The sequence below is a fragment of the Tachypleus tridentatus genome, chromosome 10, assembly GCF_004210375.1.
Source record: "Tachypleus tridentatus isolate NWPU-2018 chromosome 10, ASM421037v1, whole genome shotgun sequence".
In the NCBI taxonomy this organism is placed as follows: domain Eukaryota; kingdom Metazoa; phylum Arthropoda; class Merostomata; order Xiphosura; family Limulidae; genus Tachypleus; species Tachypleus tridentatus.
This window is the reverse complement of record NC_134834.1, coordinates 29,345,714-29,361,613: the sequence shown is the minus strand read 5'-3', so window position 1 is coordinate 29,361,613 and position 15,900 is coordinate 29,345,714. Positions and strand designations below refer to the sequence as shown.

The 15,900-nt window shown below is 38.0% G+C and overlaps 1 protein-coding gene across 2 annotated transcripts in view; it reads right to left on the bottom strand.

Moving 5' to 3' along the window:
* The window catches only part of LOC143228962 (villin-1-like), a 66,959-nt gene extending 52,230 nt beyond the window's left edge, over nucleotides 1-14,729 (bottom strand). The window contains exons 1-2 of one of the 2 annotated variants that reach the window (XM_076460498.1): nucleotides 14,214-14,349; nucleotides 852-910 (exon numbers count right to left, since the gene is read on the bottom strand). The gene's annotated coding sequence lies outside the window, so the exon portion shown is untranslated. Of the gene's footprint in view, nucleotides 1-851; nucleotides 911-14,213 lie in introns of both variants that reach the window. The other variant, XM_076460497.1, reaches the window with a different exon arrangement.
* Between the last annotated feature and the right edge of the window lie 1,171 nt (nucleotides 14,730-15,900).

The window sequence follows — 15,900 nt, the reverse complement described above, 5'->3', positions numbered from 1 at the left end:
TGTTTATTCAACTAGAAACTTCGATTCGCCTTTAAACTTCTTCAGGCCTGGCATGGACAGGTGGTTAAGACACTCGACTTGAAATCCGACGGTCGCGGGTTCGAATCCCCATCACACCAACCATGTTCGCCCTTTCAGCAGTGGGAGTGTTATAGTGTGACGGTGAATCCCACTAGTCATTGGTAAAAGAGTAGCCTAAAAGGTGGTGGTGGGTGGTGATGACTAGCTGCCTTCCTTCTAGTCTTACACTGCTAAATTTGGGACGGCTAGCGCAGATTGCCCTTGTGTAGAAATTGAAACGAAACCAAAATAAACATTATGTCCAATTTCTCCCATGAGCAATATATATATACATAACTCAGTAGGCCCAGCGAGAATGTTAAATTACAATTTCAACCATTTTTGTTTAGTACAGAAATGCCGACACAAAGCGTCTACTTTCATAGTATTATCATTCTGTGCTATCTACCCATTGTTAGGGAGGATAGAATATTTCCTCAACCGTTCACTATGGAACGTCAGTTATAAACAATTCAAGTACTATCCGTTCTTCCCTCTAAGAACAATGACAATAAGTTTACAGTCGTAAAGAAGTGTTTCGTCTCAGTGAACATGAGATGAAACTGGTGTTTTTTTATACCTGTTTTAATGGAATATACATCAATGTCTCTGTTATTTAACATCTTTTTCTGAAATGTTACTTCTGGCTGAAATGATTTTTATATGGAAAGAAATTGTAGAACAACTGACTAAAAATATATTGTATCTGTTGAACCATTTGTTTCCTCGTAAAACGTAAATTACTGATATATATATGTATACACATAAAAGTACATTAATATTCTATTTACTTCTTTTTTTAACTTAAGTTAAAAGTTCAGCGGTGCTTGTTCGTGGAGGAGGAGGCCGTCTAACAACAAAAAAGTAAAATAAAAATCTTAAATTTAGAAACTGATTTTTGTAGCGTTAAAAAATAATATATACTCTTCAGCAGCACGTGTCTGTTTTTAGACTTCTCATAAATTTGACACTTGTTTGGAAAGAATAAATTCACTACATGCTTTAAGAAAAGCCCAGAGATATAATTTTTAAGTGAGTTGTTTATTTGAATTTTTATTTAAATTAATCGCAACGTTTCGACCAATATGAAGCTATCATTGAGTAACTATCGTCTGTCGTGTGAAATAGTACAGAAATACTGCGCTAGTATTTTGTTTTAATTTATAAAACATATAGGGCGACACCTGTATTTTGATTTTAAATTAGGTTTTAGTTGACGAATAACTAATATTTCTTTTATTTTTCTTCTATTAATGCTGTTCTCATTACATAATATCTTATTAAAGTTGTTGATGTTAACTGAATATTGATTAGTTGAACTGTGTTCGTAAGTATATGATGAGAGATTGTAATGTTCTTTGATTCTTATGATCATGTTACTTCCCGTTTCATCTATATAAGTGTTATCGATACTTGTAGATACTTCTGCCTTGAAGTTATCACAACAAATCTAATATACACGCCCTTTAATTTTAGTGCTCTGTGTCTGAATAAAAGCAACTTTGATCTTTATTTTGTGTATTTTGTATGCTTTTTTCCAAATCTTTATGATGTTTTTGGTAACATAGCTATGATATGGTAAGACACCTATAAGTGTGTTTGAGTCTGTTTATTTTGTTTCCTTCTTGGAATTGGGCCCGGCATGGCCAGGTGGTTAAGGCACTCGACTCGTAATCCGAGGGTCGTAGCTTCGGATCCAAACAAATATATATTGAAAAAATAAAGTACAGAATTTATCAAAACAAAAATTCTACATGATACGGTAAAGGTACAAAAAATGAAACTTTTTGGAGCCCCTGGTGACGGGGAATCGTAGAGCAGTGCATTCTTTTCACACCCAGCCCCCAGCGCTGGTACTGGTTGTGAAAGAGGGAAATGAACTCCTGTTTCAACACTTAATGGAGCTGTAATCCATGGTGCACTTATTAAACGAAATACGAAGAAAGGCGTCTGTACTCGAAGCGGCATATTTTTCCAACAAGTTTGTTAAACTTAATCCGGGTCATTGCATCACCAGTTTAAGCATGATATATCAAAACGAATCTGAAAATCTGTTGCTTAGATAGGTAGTAACAAGGAGATTGGCAGAATTACTTATAAATAATATAATACTCAAGTTACGAATTCTGAAAGCACTTGGTTTTGGTTTCGTGTTGATAACCGAGAACTGTTTAGTTTCCTTAGCTCGTCTTGTTTTCCCATTACCTTGGGGGTTTGGCTATGTTTAGAACGATAAAAGAGACCGGAACGATAAATTAAAAAACAAATCCTTAGTAGAACAACCTGAATAATATTAATGCTATAGAAGTGTATGATCGAAACAGTAAAATATTATCGAGACTTGGGTGTTACAGACATGTGGTAAGATGCGATTTGAATGTCTATCAGAGAATGCATTCAAATTGAATCACTCACGCGTGACTATGTGAAGGTGACTCAGCCGAAGTATGACTTGACCTTCCCATCACAAAATTTGTAATCCCAAAGTAAACATCACCATAAGTCGCTTATGAAAGGTCAAAGAAGGTCATGCTTTATACAGACTAATTACACAGGTATTTTCAAAGAATTTTTTATTCCTGACGTGGTATGTTTCAACTAATACCAAAAACTGTTTCGTTGTTGTCTGTTGTTTTGTAAAATCGTTGGTGCTGTTTCTACATGTTGATTTGATACTGTTTTAAGTTAAAATTCCGACATCAGACCCACAGATCTCAGTGTTTCAAATAAAAAAATGTCAGCCAGGAAACGGATGTTCCAGTGTATATAAAATAAAGATAACTAAAATAATAAGAAGAAGTAAAAAACAAACAAACGCATTTGCACTAAAAAACTGTATATGTAGAAACTCAAAACTAAAAGTAGTTTTTATTTTCCTAAGCAAGGTGAAGATTACGTAACCACCGTTTAAACTCCTTCCTTGGTAGGACATACATCACGTAACCACCGATTAAACTCCTTCCTTGGAAGGACATACATCACGTAACCACCATTTGAACGTTTTCCTTGATAGGACGGACATCACGTAACATTTGAACGTTTTCCTTGGTAGAACGGACATCACGTAACATTTGAACGTTTTCCTTGATAGGACGGACATCACGTAACATTTGAACGTTTTCCTTGATAGGACATACATCACGTAATCACCATTTGAACGTTTTCCTTGATAGGACGGACATCACGTAACCAACATTTGAACGTTTTCCTTGGTAGGACGGACATCACGTAACATTTGAACGTTTTCCTTGATAGGACATACATCACGTAATCACCATTTGAACGTTTTCCTTGATAGGACGGACATCACGTAACCACCATTTGAACGTTTTCCTTGGTAGGACGGACATCACGTAACCACCATTTGAACGTTTTCCTTGGTAGGACGGACATCACGTAACCACCATTTGAACGTTTTCCTTGATAGGACGGACATCACGTAACATTTGAACGTTTTCCTTGGTAGGACGGACATCACGTAACATTTGAACGTTTTCCTTGGTAGGACGGACATCACATAATCACGAGGATGAAACAATTTTCTTCAAAGCTTTTCTTTTTCTTTTTTGCACCTTCGATTAACTATTTTAACTCACTAACATTTTGTATGGCTCACCCACTTAGATAAGATGTTTGAAACATGTTATATTTGAGAGTTTAGAAACGCGGACTTACATACTCTCTCCTAAACTTCTGGTAGATAAAAATAAATAAATTCAATCTAATCTAATGTCAACCTCCAGTTTCTATGCTCTCTTTTTTATTCTCGACACAAACCCACAGTCCTTGTAGGCTTAGTAACGACACTTATCTCTTCACAGTCACGACAAGTTGAACGAGTCATTAACATTGTGTTTATCTTTGACCCTATAATTTCCATCAAAATATCCATCTTTACATAAGAACAAATCCTACAAATATTTTTTATCCCTAGTTTAGCATAGTCCGGTAGAACAGCGGTAAGCGTACGGACTTATAACGCTAAAATATGATGGGCATAGCAAATAGCCCACTATGAGTTTTCTCTAAAACAACCAGATAACCAAGCTAATTTCGAAGATTTTATATGGGTGACCTGAAGACAATAACGTAGTTTTTTGGTTGTCGGCGGAATTGTTGTCGAAGTTACCTTCTTCCTGGTGGTTATTTATCGTTATTTTGTTGTTTTCAATTCGTCTAAAGTGAATCACCAGTCTTTTAGCTAGATCTTCCTTTGTCTTTTTTTGAATTTCGCGCAAAGCTACACGAGGGCTATCTGCTCTAGTCGTCCCTAATCTAACAGTGTAAGACTAGAGGGAAGGCAGCTAGTCATCACCACCCACCGCCAACTCTTGGGCTACTCTTTTACCAACGAATAGTGGGATTGACCGTCACATTATACGCCCCCACGGCTGGGAGGGCGAGCATGTTTAGCGCGACGCGGGCTCGAACCCGCGACCCTCGGATTACGAGTCGCACGCCTTACGCGCTTGGTCATGCCAGGCCGTACAAAGTAAGACCATCAAAGTAGTAGTAACCACACAACGAAGTTACTGGAAAATTCGTTAGAGCTTTCAGAATTCGGGGTTCTCTGATATTGTTGTCGCTGTTATTTTAGGTTGTCACTCAAGTATTGTCAAGTTATCATACTATGTGACCTTTGTTCAGTTCACCCATGTCTTCGTAACTAGGCCTTCTATGGAAGCTATATGTTTTGATACCTAAAAGGAATAGAACCTTATTTCATTATGATTTTGGATATTTGTTTTCCAAAAAAAAAATTACAAAATATACACCAGAACTCTGTTGTCTCCATCACAGGCCACAGGAGGCGTTATATCCTGTTCCGACAAGCTGCAGGGTATCTAGCCTACTGATTTAAATCATAATAAACGTTTCTAAGCAGAGTCCGAGAAACTGAAGTAACTCGTATTGAATCACTGTGATAACAGTCGACGTTTGTTACTGCTGGTACACCGTCTTCTAGCGCGTTGTAGCATTGTTTGTATTCCCTAACGAAATGGCTTTAGTATTACTTAACGATGCTAGGTGGTCAAAACAGCAAAACAACAGTTGTTTTTCTCTGTATTCAATTTCGAGCATAGCTATACGAGGGACTGTCTGCACTAGCCGTCAGCCGTCCCTAATTTAGCAGTGATAGACCATAAACATCCTGTTTATACACAGTCACTCCCTCTATCTCCACTTTTTATTTCCTTTAACCTAAAAATCACTCATCCATCGAATTTTTAAACACGTTTTTCTAAACTATATTCACACCAAAATTTCCGTTGGACCCACGACTTTGATGGTTCAGGCACACACATCATACATAAAAATGTAAACAACACTAATTGCTGCTGGTGTCCAGTGAATATTTTAAGAAAAAAATGGGTACGTTCCTTTAAGTTTTCGGTCAGCTCTTTAAAGTGAACCTTGCAACAGACAAGGCCTGGCATGGGCAGGTGGTTAAGGCACTCGATTCGTAATTCGAGGGTCGCGGGTTCGAATCCATGTCACACCAAACATGCTCGCCCTTTCAGTAGTGGTGGCGTTATAATGTTACGGTCAATCCCACTATTCGTTGGTAAAAGAGTAGCTCAAGAGTTGCCAAATTAGGGACGGCTAGCGCAAATAGCTCTCAAGTAGCTTTGCGCGAAATTCAAATACAAAACAAACAAACGTAGATCCTAGCGGACGATATAAATGGTGGTTTCAGGGTTAGACAGTTCAAATGATTATTATTGTAAAACAAAACTACGTTTTATTTTCGTAGCAAAGAGAGTTACATCTTATATTAGAACTAAAAGTAGAAGCTCGTCAGATTTAAATAGGGAATTTATAAATACGGATTTAATAATTTTATTTGTTTTAAAGTAAAGTTACATTAGATTATCTGTTGCGTCCGGATTTTGGCATTGTAAGTTCACAGATTTATCGCTGTCCAATCAGGAGACAAGGTTTAATTGAGTATTTTGGAGAGGACAGATTAGTGTAGCTACACCACCACGCAGCTTACAAAACAACTAGTAGGGGCAAGACATCTTCCAGTAATTATATGGGCGGATGGTGTTACAAAGTGCATTAACATTATTCTATTTCCGTTGCCTCTGGCACAACGCGTTCCTTTTTTGCTGATCGTTTCCGTTGAATACATTGTGACAGAAAGAGACAGACTACAGCCGTTATGAGGTCAATGTGAGTATATGGGGCGACCTGTAGAGCGAACCGTGTATAATGCAGTTGAAACACTTTGCATGCATTCGTTAGGGATTAGGAAAACAGCATTTCAAATGAGGACCAGACGGTCATTTCTTTCATCATATATGACCACTACAACCATTCTTAAACTGAAAAATATCGTTGCAACAATCATTTTGGGTTCCTTCGAGAAACGTTTGGTACTGAAACACAGGTGGATACAGTAATTTTGATAAGGAGGAACAGGGCGTTCTTCACCAGACCATGAAGCATTTTGGAAAAAAAAAGGTTTTTTTATCAAATCTAAGGGCGATTTTTTTTGGTAGTTCATAGAAAAAGAGGATGAGAGGTCACGAACTCTCAGTTCCTGCTAGATCCACAACTATGTAATATCCAGCACCGTTGTTGAATAGAAGCGATAATGAAATTGTTATAATAATTCCTACAGTGGTACCTCTGGTGGCATTCTTAAAAAACAGTGAAATGCGCTTGCCGTAATTTCTCACGCATGAAGAAACTATTTTGCACGGATGTCATGTACACTGTTATATTATAGTTTATTATATAGATTCTATAACCACTCTGCTCTGTATATGTTAGTGTGTATGTATTAGTTGCATCTGAAAGGTTTGGTTGCATTTTTTTTTTCCTTTGAACATTTCAACTAATGCATTTCTTTCACAAATTAAGTTTGAAAGGGTCTTATTGAGTGTAATAAATGAAACAAAACCATGACTTGGGTTGAACAAACGAAAACTGTAAAATTAAAGAAATAAATAATATTTAAATAGCACTATATTCCATTTGTATTTGGAATTTTGTCATCTATGTTTTAACAAATAAAAGTTTAATGTTGTCAAGTTTCCACGTCACTTACAACCGATTTTGGTTCAGCATGACCAGTTGGGTTAAGGAGTTCGACTCGTAATCTGAGGGTCGCGGGTTCGAATCCCCATCACATCAAACATGCTCGCCTTTTCAGCCGTGGGTGCGTTATAATGTGACGGTCAATCCCACTATTCGTTGGTAAAAGAGTATCCCAAGAGTTGGCGGTGGATGGTGATGACTAGCTGCCTTCCCTCTAGTCTTACACTGCAAAATTAGGGACGGCTAGCACAGATAGCCCTCGAGTAGCTTTGTGCGAAATTCAAAAACAAAACAAATCTATCACGTTCATAATCTGTTTATTATGTTTTCCCCAGTGGGAATCCGCCGAACATTGGCTGTCAACTTATAATGTTATTCTAACGTCTGACGTTAAACCATTTTAAGAATTTTAATAAACTGTTAATATGTTGTTGTACAAAATGTATACTAAAAGTATATTTACACCCGCCATTTTTTTACATGCGTTGAAATGGAGTGCATGCGCATTTTTAGAATAGACAAAAATTAAGTATCATTATAACAAATACCGGTGTCAGAAGTGCCTATTTTCAAGGATTCAACTACAGAAATTATAACTGTGGAAGTTGGGATTCTTCTAAAGAATCTTGATAGTGAGGACTGTAGAGTTCAAAGCTCATCATTACTTATATACTAATTCCATGCTTGACCGAAGATTAAAAACATCAACGATTATTAATTCAAGATATTAGGGTTGTTTTTGTTTGCATGACTTCGTACGGAATAAGAATGAAAATAATTATTTCCGTGTCACGTGGCCCAGCAAGACACTTTTTTACATCACACATATCTATAATATTAACTAAAGAAATTCTAATTTATGAAATCCGATTTTTTAATGTACACTTTGAAACTTCGAAAGGAATTTCACACTTCATATCTTATAGTAACGCTGAAACTGTTCACAAGTAATTGAGATGTAACGGATAGTAGGTCTTGAAATACGGTATATAATACAGAGGAAATACTGTTACCAGGAGGTAACTTTAATACATATATATTCAGCATAAACAATATGTCATAATACAAAACCGGGGCCCGGCATGGCCAAGTGTGTTAAGGCGTTCGACTCCTAATCCGAGGGTCGTGGGTTCGAACCCCGGTCGCACCAAACATGCTCGCCCTTCCAGCCGTGGGGACGTTATAATGTGACAGTCAATCCCACTATTCGTTGGTAAAAGAGTAGCCCAAAAGTTGGCGGTGGGTGGTGATGACTAGCTGCCTTCCCTCTAGTCTTACACTACTAAATTAGGGACGGGTAGAGCAGATAGCCCTCGAGTAGCTTTGTGCGAAATTGAAAACAAACAAACTAACGATACAAAACCGTCGTGAAAAGCATAATACATTTGTTTGTTTGGAATCAAGCACGAAGCTACACGATGATATGTACACCACGGGTATCAAAACCCGGTTTTTAGCGTTGTAAATCCGGAGATACGCCGCTGTTCTACTGTGGGCGAATTTGTTACTCTTAAAATATCGTGTATAATATGGAGAAAATACTGTGTCCATTCTGTAACTTTCATATGTATATTCAGGTTAAACATAAGTTCAGAATATACAGCTGTCATGTAGGGCATAATACAGCGAAGGCAGTATTTGAAGTACTACGTTAAATATCTCGTTTATTTAACTTTTCTTTCATGATTTCGTAATCAAACGACCCAGTTACACGATTAAATAAACAAGTATTTGAAAGAGTCCTATGAAACTGCTTCGTGTTTCATTTCAGTCTTTTTCATTTTGCTTTTCATAACCTGGCGTAATTTCCCAATCAAAAATCCCTGACGTTTGTGTTGTCCTAATAACGATGACAATCCGCAATGACGTGTATTGCGTGTGCAGATGAATAACGAGGCAGCTGAGCTTCTGAACTACGTTTTATATATAAGCGGGGGTGGAGGGAGGTAATGGGCGATAGGAGAAACAGAACCAATCATTATTTTATTTTCGTTTCTTCAAAGAAACTTTACTCCAGACATATTGGAGGTAGAAAAAAATAGTACATACGTGCGCGAATGTTTATTGCCTTTTATGGAAGTGACAGTTCAGGTCCACAAACCTGTTCTAAATTACTGCGTTAAGCATGTGTACATATCTCGTGTAAGGTTATATTGTACTGGTACGGACAGTTTGCGTGACACAAAGGAAACTGCACACGTTGTTTTTCAGAAAATGAACCATTTTCAATTATATACACACATAAACAGAACTACTCTTTAACTTGATTGTTGACGTGTTTTTATATTTGTATCCACTATTTGAAATTTGTATTTGTTTCTATTTTATACGTTTGTTTATATTTGTTTATGAATTTCGCGCAAAATTACACGAGGGCTATTTGCTCTAGTCGTCCCTGATCTAGCATTGTAAGACTAGAGGAAAGGCAGCTAGTCATCACCACCCACCGCCAACTCTTGGGCTACCCTTTTAGTAGGATTGACTGTCACATTATAACACCCCCACAGCTGAAAGGCCTAGCATGTTTGATGCGACGTGAATTCGAACCCACGACCCTCAGATTACGAGTCGAACGCCTTAACCCACCTGGCCATGCCGGGCCTATTATATATGTACATACGCACATACATATTGCGGCTGATTCAAGTTCTACCTCTTTAAATAAAAAAAAACAATAGCTGTATAATCTACTAATGGTTATTAACAAACTTTTTTATTACACGTAAATATTTACAGTTACATGAATATATAGAAAAGCTTCACAAGGGTTTTCTGGGACAGCCCTCTAATTTAGAAGTGTAAGACTAAACAAAAGGCAAGTCGTCATTACCACCCACCACCATCTCTTTGGCTACTCTTTCACCAACAAATAGTGGGAACGATCGTCACATTGAAACGTCCCCACCGCTGAAAGGGCGAGCATGTTTGGTATAACACCAATTCGAACCCGCGACCCTCAGATTACGAATCGTATGTCTTAACCACCTGGCCACGCAGTACATGAGTGAGTGGGTGTGTGTGTTTTCTTTTATCAAAGCCATATCGGGCTATCTGTGAAGCCCACCGAAGGGAACCGAACCCCTGATTTTAGCGTTGTAAATCCGTAGACTTACCGCTGTACCAGAGGGGGGCGCAGTATATAAACTACAGACATTTGATTTAACATTTAAGTTCACGTTAAGTTCACGCTCGCACATTTTTAGGCTGGTGTAGTTTTTGATGTGTAACAAATTAGTGCGTACTCTAAGTTCTTTCATACTTTCTGTGGTACCTTGAAACTCATGTTTATCAGACTATGACCAAAATATTGTAAAACAGTTCTAAAAATAGTGCTCAATACCCGTTTCTGTCTTCTGACGTTTCACACAATGGACATTAACCTTTAAGTTTCAAATGTACGACGCTACATAACATTTCAAATACCTCACACCTCTATAGAATAATGAAAGAAAGCATGACCTTACACTTTTAAAATACCCAAATTTTCTTTAGAGATACGGAGACATTAAATAACACAGTAATAATAATGAAAACTATTTTCACATAAGTCCCCCGCTAGTTCAGCGATAAGTCTACGGATTTACAACGCTAAAATCAGCGGTTCGATTCCCCTCGGTGGGCTCAGTAGATAGCCCGATGTGGCTTTGCTATAAGAAAACACACACATACACATTTTTACATAAAAAGAAAAAGTTACAAACTTTCTAACGCAAGACAAATATGCACTGGGAAATGTTAACATCAAGTCTAGTTTATTATCTGATGTAGTGTGGCATGAGTTCTTATAAGTAACAAGTTATGTATTTGAATAACTACATTTCCCCCACACACCCTCGTTGGTTTGTTGGTAAGACTGATGGCTCACAGTGCTAAAAGACATAAGGTACATATAAACAAACCCCTGTGCAAACTTTGCTTTTAAGAAACAAGCATGACAATAAGGTGAGAAAACGAACCATTTGACCTCATCAAACACCTTGTTCACCCACCCTTGGTTCTTCTGGAGGTCATCAGTTTCACTTTCACACTCCTATCCATCGCCAGCCATCATTATTGTTAATGTCACTCGTTCCATAAGCTAATCAATCACATTATTGCTATGCCTGTGTTTTTTTTTATTTCGCGCAAAGCTACGCGAGAGCTATCTGCGCTAGCTATTTCTAATTTATCAGTGTAAATCTAGCGAGAAGGCAGCTAATCATCATTGCCACCGCCAACACTTGGGCTACCCTTTTACCAACCAATAGTGGGATTGACCGTCACATTATAACACTCTATAGCTGAAAGGGCGGGCATGTTTAGTGCGATGGAGGATTCGAACATGCGACCCTCAACTTACGAGTCGGGTGCCCTAATGACCAGGTCATGCCGGACCACACCTTGTTAGAAAAATATAAATGTCATATTTGAAGCTCAATCTGTTTTCTCCAAATCTTAAACTTGTGTTCTTTTTTTTTTCTGTCTTCAAAAAATATGAAAAAGTTATTTCTTTCTTTGTTACTGAATGGTTAAACCCTCTAAATTTGTCCTTCAATTTGTGTTCACCCCCACAACCACCGTTGTCTAGCGAGTTATTCACCGATGTGAAAAGAACCGTCAAAAATCTGCTATTTCACTTTGGTACTATATAAAAGGGACGATATTTATTTGTTCGTCTTAGACAAAGGTGACATTACAGGAGTCCATCCTGTTTCACGTAGGTCATTGCAGGTCATGTCAACCCTCTTGTCGGGAATTAATTTCCACTCGAAAGAAAGGGTTTTCTGAAAGATAACAACCAATCACTGGTTGTTATCTTCTCTCTACTCTTGAAATAAACGAGAGATGATGGGAAGAGGGTGGGAGAACGGGAAGAAGACTCTGTTTAACACATGGGTGTAACGAAGGGTGTATAACAATATACATCTGCTGTATCCATGAATTCTTTTGTCCAACACCAAGGCTCTTCAGTTTGAGAGAAATATTGTTAGTCATGGTCTGGCATAACCTTATTGTCAGAAAGACAATGACCACGTCTATCAATTGAAAGTCACACAACAAAGACTCCAGGTCGTTATAGCTGAGCGCGTATATTTCTCAATGATCTGACCTCACAGTGTGACGTCACCAAGCTTTCGTACCATACTGAGATCACTAGTCATGTTGTCTGTTTAAGAAGCGAACTTTTTTACAATGGAACAACAGTATTTTTTCTCGCTCTAAATTAAACAAAGAAGAAATGGACACTAACGTCACGACATATGTACTGTTGTAACTATTAGAAACTCCACTGAGTAGGAATTGTGTTTTGTCCGTGTCCATCAGCCCGACATGGCCAGGTAGTTAAGGCGCTCAACTCGTAATCCGTAGGTCGCGGGTTCGAATCCCCGTCGCACCAAACATGCTCGCTCTTTCAGCCGTGAGAACATTTTAATGTTACAGTCAATCCCTCCATTCGTTGGTAAAAGAGTAGCTCAAGAGTTGGTGGTGATGACCATCTGCCTTCTCTCTAGTCTTACACTACAAAATTAGGGACGGCTAGCGCAAATAGCCCTCGGATAGTTTTGCGCGAAATTCAAAACAAACCAAACCTTGTCCAATAAATCACTGTCAAAAGGATTCGATACCTACCCGTTAGCCTTTAATATGTTGTGTAAACGATTATAAAAATTAAACCTTAAAAATAGTTACAAGAGGAATTTTTTGTTTCTGAGTTTCGCAAAAAGTTACACGAGTGCTACCTGCGCTAGCCGTCCCTAATTTAGCAGTGTAAGACTAGAGGGAAGAAAACTAGATATCACTACCCACCTCCATCTCTTTTACCAACGAATAGTGGGATTCACCGTCACATTATAACGCCCCCACGGCTGAAAGAACGAGCATGTTTGGTGCGAATTGGATTCGAACATTCGACCCTCAGATTACGAGTCGAACGCCTTAACCCACTTGGCCATGCCGGGCCCTACCAGTGTAGAGAGAAGAATGAATGGACTGTTGGAAGGACTGACAGATAAAAAAGTATACGTATTTTTATTCTATAAAAGTTATCAGGAACCTTGGTACGGTTATCAGAATAACAATAGTACTGGCCCGTAATCTGAGGGTCACGAGTTCGAATTCCCGTTACACCAAACATGCTCGCCCTTTCATCCGTGGGGGCGTTATAATGTATGTTTAATCCCACTATTTTTTAGTAAAAGAGTAGCCCAAGAGTTGGCGGTGAGTGGTGATGACTATTTGCCTTCTCTCTAATCTTACCCTACTAAATTAAGGACGGCTGTTTCTTCCGTTTGTTTGTAATTAAACAGAATAGGTTGTAACAAATTGTTTCTTTTTCATGGCATATTATCTGTTAGTATGGGTTGTATGTCACAACAAACACGGAAAGCGCGCCTTTCTTTCACTACAAGCAAGTTTTAATTCCATCCGTATGGAAACAGAAGAGATATCAGTGTAGTTGCGGCTGAAACGCCTCACGTCTGCAACCGTTTACTTCATATAAAAGAACGTGTACCTGGGGACAGTGTGACTGGAGACATTCCTGATGTCCCAGATGTACATCCGTTAGGTTTATGTCCGCTCCTATACGCTGTGACACACAAAACACATGCACGGAAACATTATGCACTCATATATATATTGTATATGCGAATTTTGTTATAATGATATAGTTTATACAGAAATTACAAAACTGTACAGGATAGAAACACTCTTCAAATAGTATATATATTTATCTATCTGCCTATATACATATAGAGACATTTTTTTCTATTTTCTTCTTCTTTTTACGTTAATTTATATCTGTTTTTGTTTGTACCTGCCTATCTATGTGTCTTATGTAGATAGATAGAGCCAGTGTCTTATATTTGCCCATTTGTTTTTAATCTATTTATAAATGCGCCTTTTTTTCTGTCTGTATTTGCTTAATGCTAGTATTTGTTTAATAAATGGATTCCATGTTTTAGTTTTCAGAGAAAAAAAAAATCTAGCTATCAAGTTTAAACCAGCGCACACAATGCGCACACTTCTAATATCATATTAAAATTATTGACTGCACCACAAACAATGTAAAAAATAAAACAAGGGATAATCACGCTTAAAATATCTGATTGATATTGCATATTTACCTGAACTTAATTGTTACTGTAGGCGGACCTCTCTTTCCCCGAGGGGAGTGTTCAGTAGCAGGCGAAACGTCGCGTGGGGCTCTCACTGCTATCGCACTATCTGGTAATGGTACACTTTTACTAATGAAATGAGCCTTCACTCTTTCAGAAAAACGAAAACAAAGTGTGTGGTCTGTGAACGGGAACCGTACGCAAGTATAAAAGCCTAAACCACAAATCCTTCTAGGTGATACGCGAACAGCCTTCACCGAGCTGGGTTGGTAGTATATAACGGCGAGCAACAGGTAGACTATTGTTTAAACGACAAAATACGATGACGTCACGACTTTCCAAGCACAACTTCCGTCGTCCAACTCGCACCTGCTTCTATTATCACACAACCGGCTGCTCGTGGGAAACGGTGAAAATATGGCTTGAACGTCTACCTCCCTTCACAGTTGTTCATGATTCACGGTGCATGACAAGTTACCTGCTAGACAGTCAACGTCAGGTCCTACACAGTGTTTGCAACGCAATGAGATACCCAGTTTTTCGTTTTGCTCCGCGTTGCTTAAGGATATTTTACACGAACACGCGTGCATGTCTAGAAGTGTTTTAAATGCTGCAAAATTAAAAACAAAACAAAAAACGAATCAACGTCTGTGCGCCTGTTTGAACAGTGCGAGTGCATGTCAATGAAGACAGTAGTTTTTGTTTCTTATCACTAATGCAAAATTAGGGCGCACGAGAGTTCCAGCAACATTGCTCGCAGAGATGATATTCAGCGCCATCTACAGAGTTTTATTTTAAAATCATTGTTTGATATTGCGTTTTATTATTGTTGTTTGGAATCTTCAACCGAAATGTCACCTATGGCATTCGAGGACGAAACTCCAGCGCCTCCCAACTATTCTGACCTGAAGCCTCCTCCTCCCTACCCCACACATATAGATTATTTAAATTAGCTACATTTAGTTGGTGTTCAATTTTTTCACTATGTTGGGGTGTTGAAGAAACACCGGGATTACTCATCTTTTTTTATCTTTTTTTTATTTATGTTCGTGAGTTTATACTTTTAGGTGGCGCTTGAATTTGCAAACATTGGAAACCTTACAGTCTCCGCATGTTTAAAGATATACAAATCAAGAACATTTAATTTTACCATCATCTGCGAGGCCAATACTGATCTGGAATCATTGATTATCTACAACAACACAAAAAAAAAAATCAACAACTCCGTATCAATAAGCATTCTCCAATCTTAAGTACCCTGAAGACTTTTTCATATTTTTAAAATTGTATAATAATATTGATGTTAATCCTAATTTTTGTATGAAATTATTTAACCTTACAAGGAGTCAAATCTGCTGGACTCCCTATGTGGACCCCAAATTTAGTACTATATATGCAAAAACGACTCGTTTGGGTTGAGAAAATATTTTACATAGAAGAGCGAACAACGTTTCGACCTTCTTCGGTCATCGTCAGGTTCACAAAGAAAAAGGTAACTGACCGGAAGCTGACCACATGTTTGGAAGGGGTTGTGTAACTGAGTGTCGGAATGTAGATGGCGGTGTTAGATGTTTGAATATATAATTTTATTTATTTTGTTAATATAGGTATAAAGGCGTTCCTTTATATTGGTTTATTTTGGGTTTAAGTTGTTGTATAAGTAAGGCTTCTTTAATTTTGCGTTTGTTTATGTTTG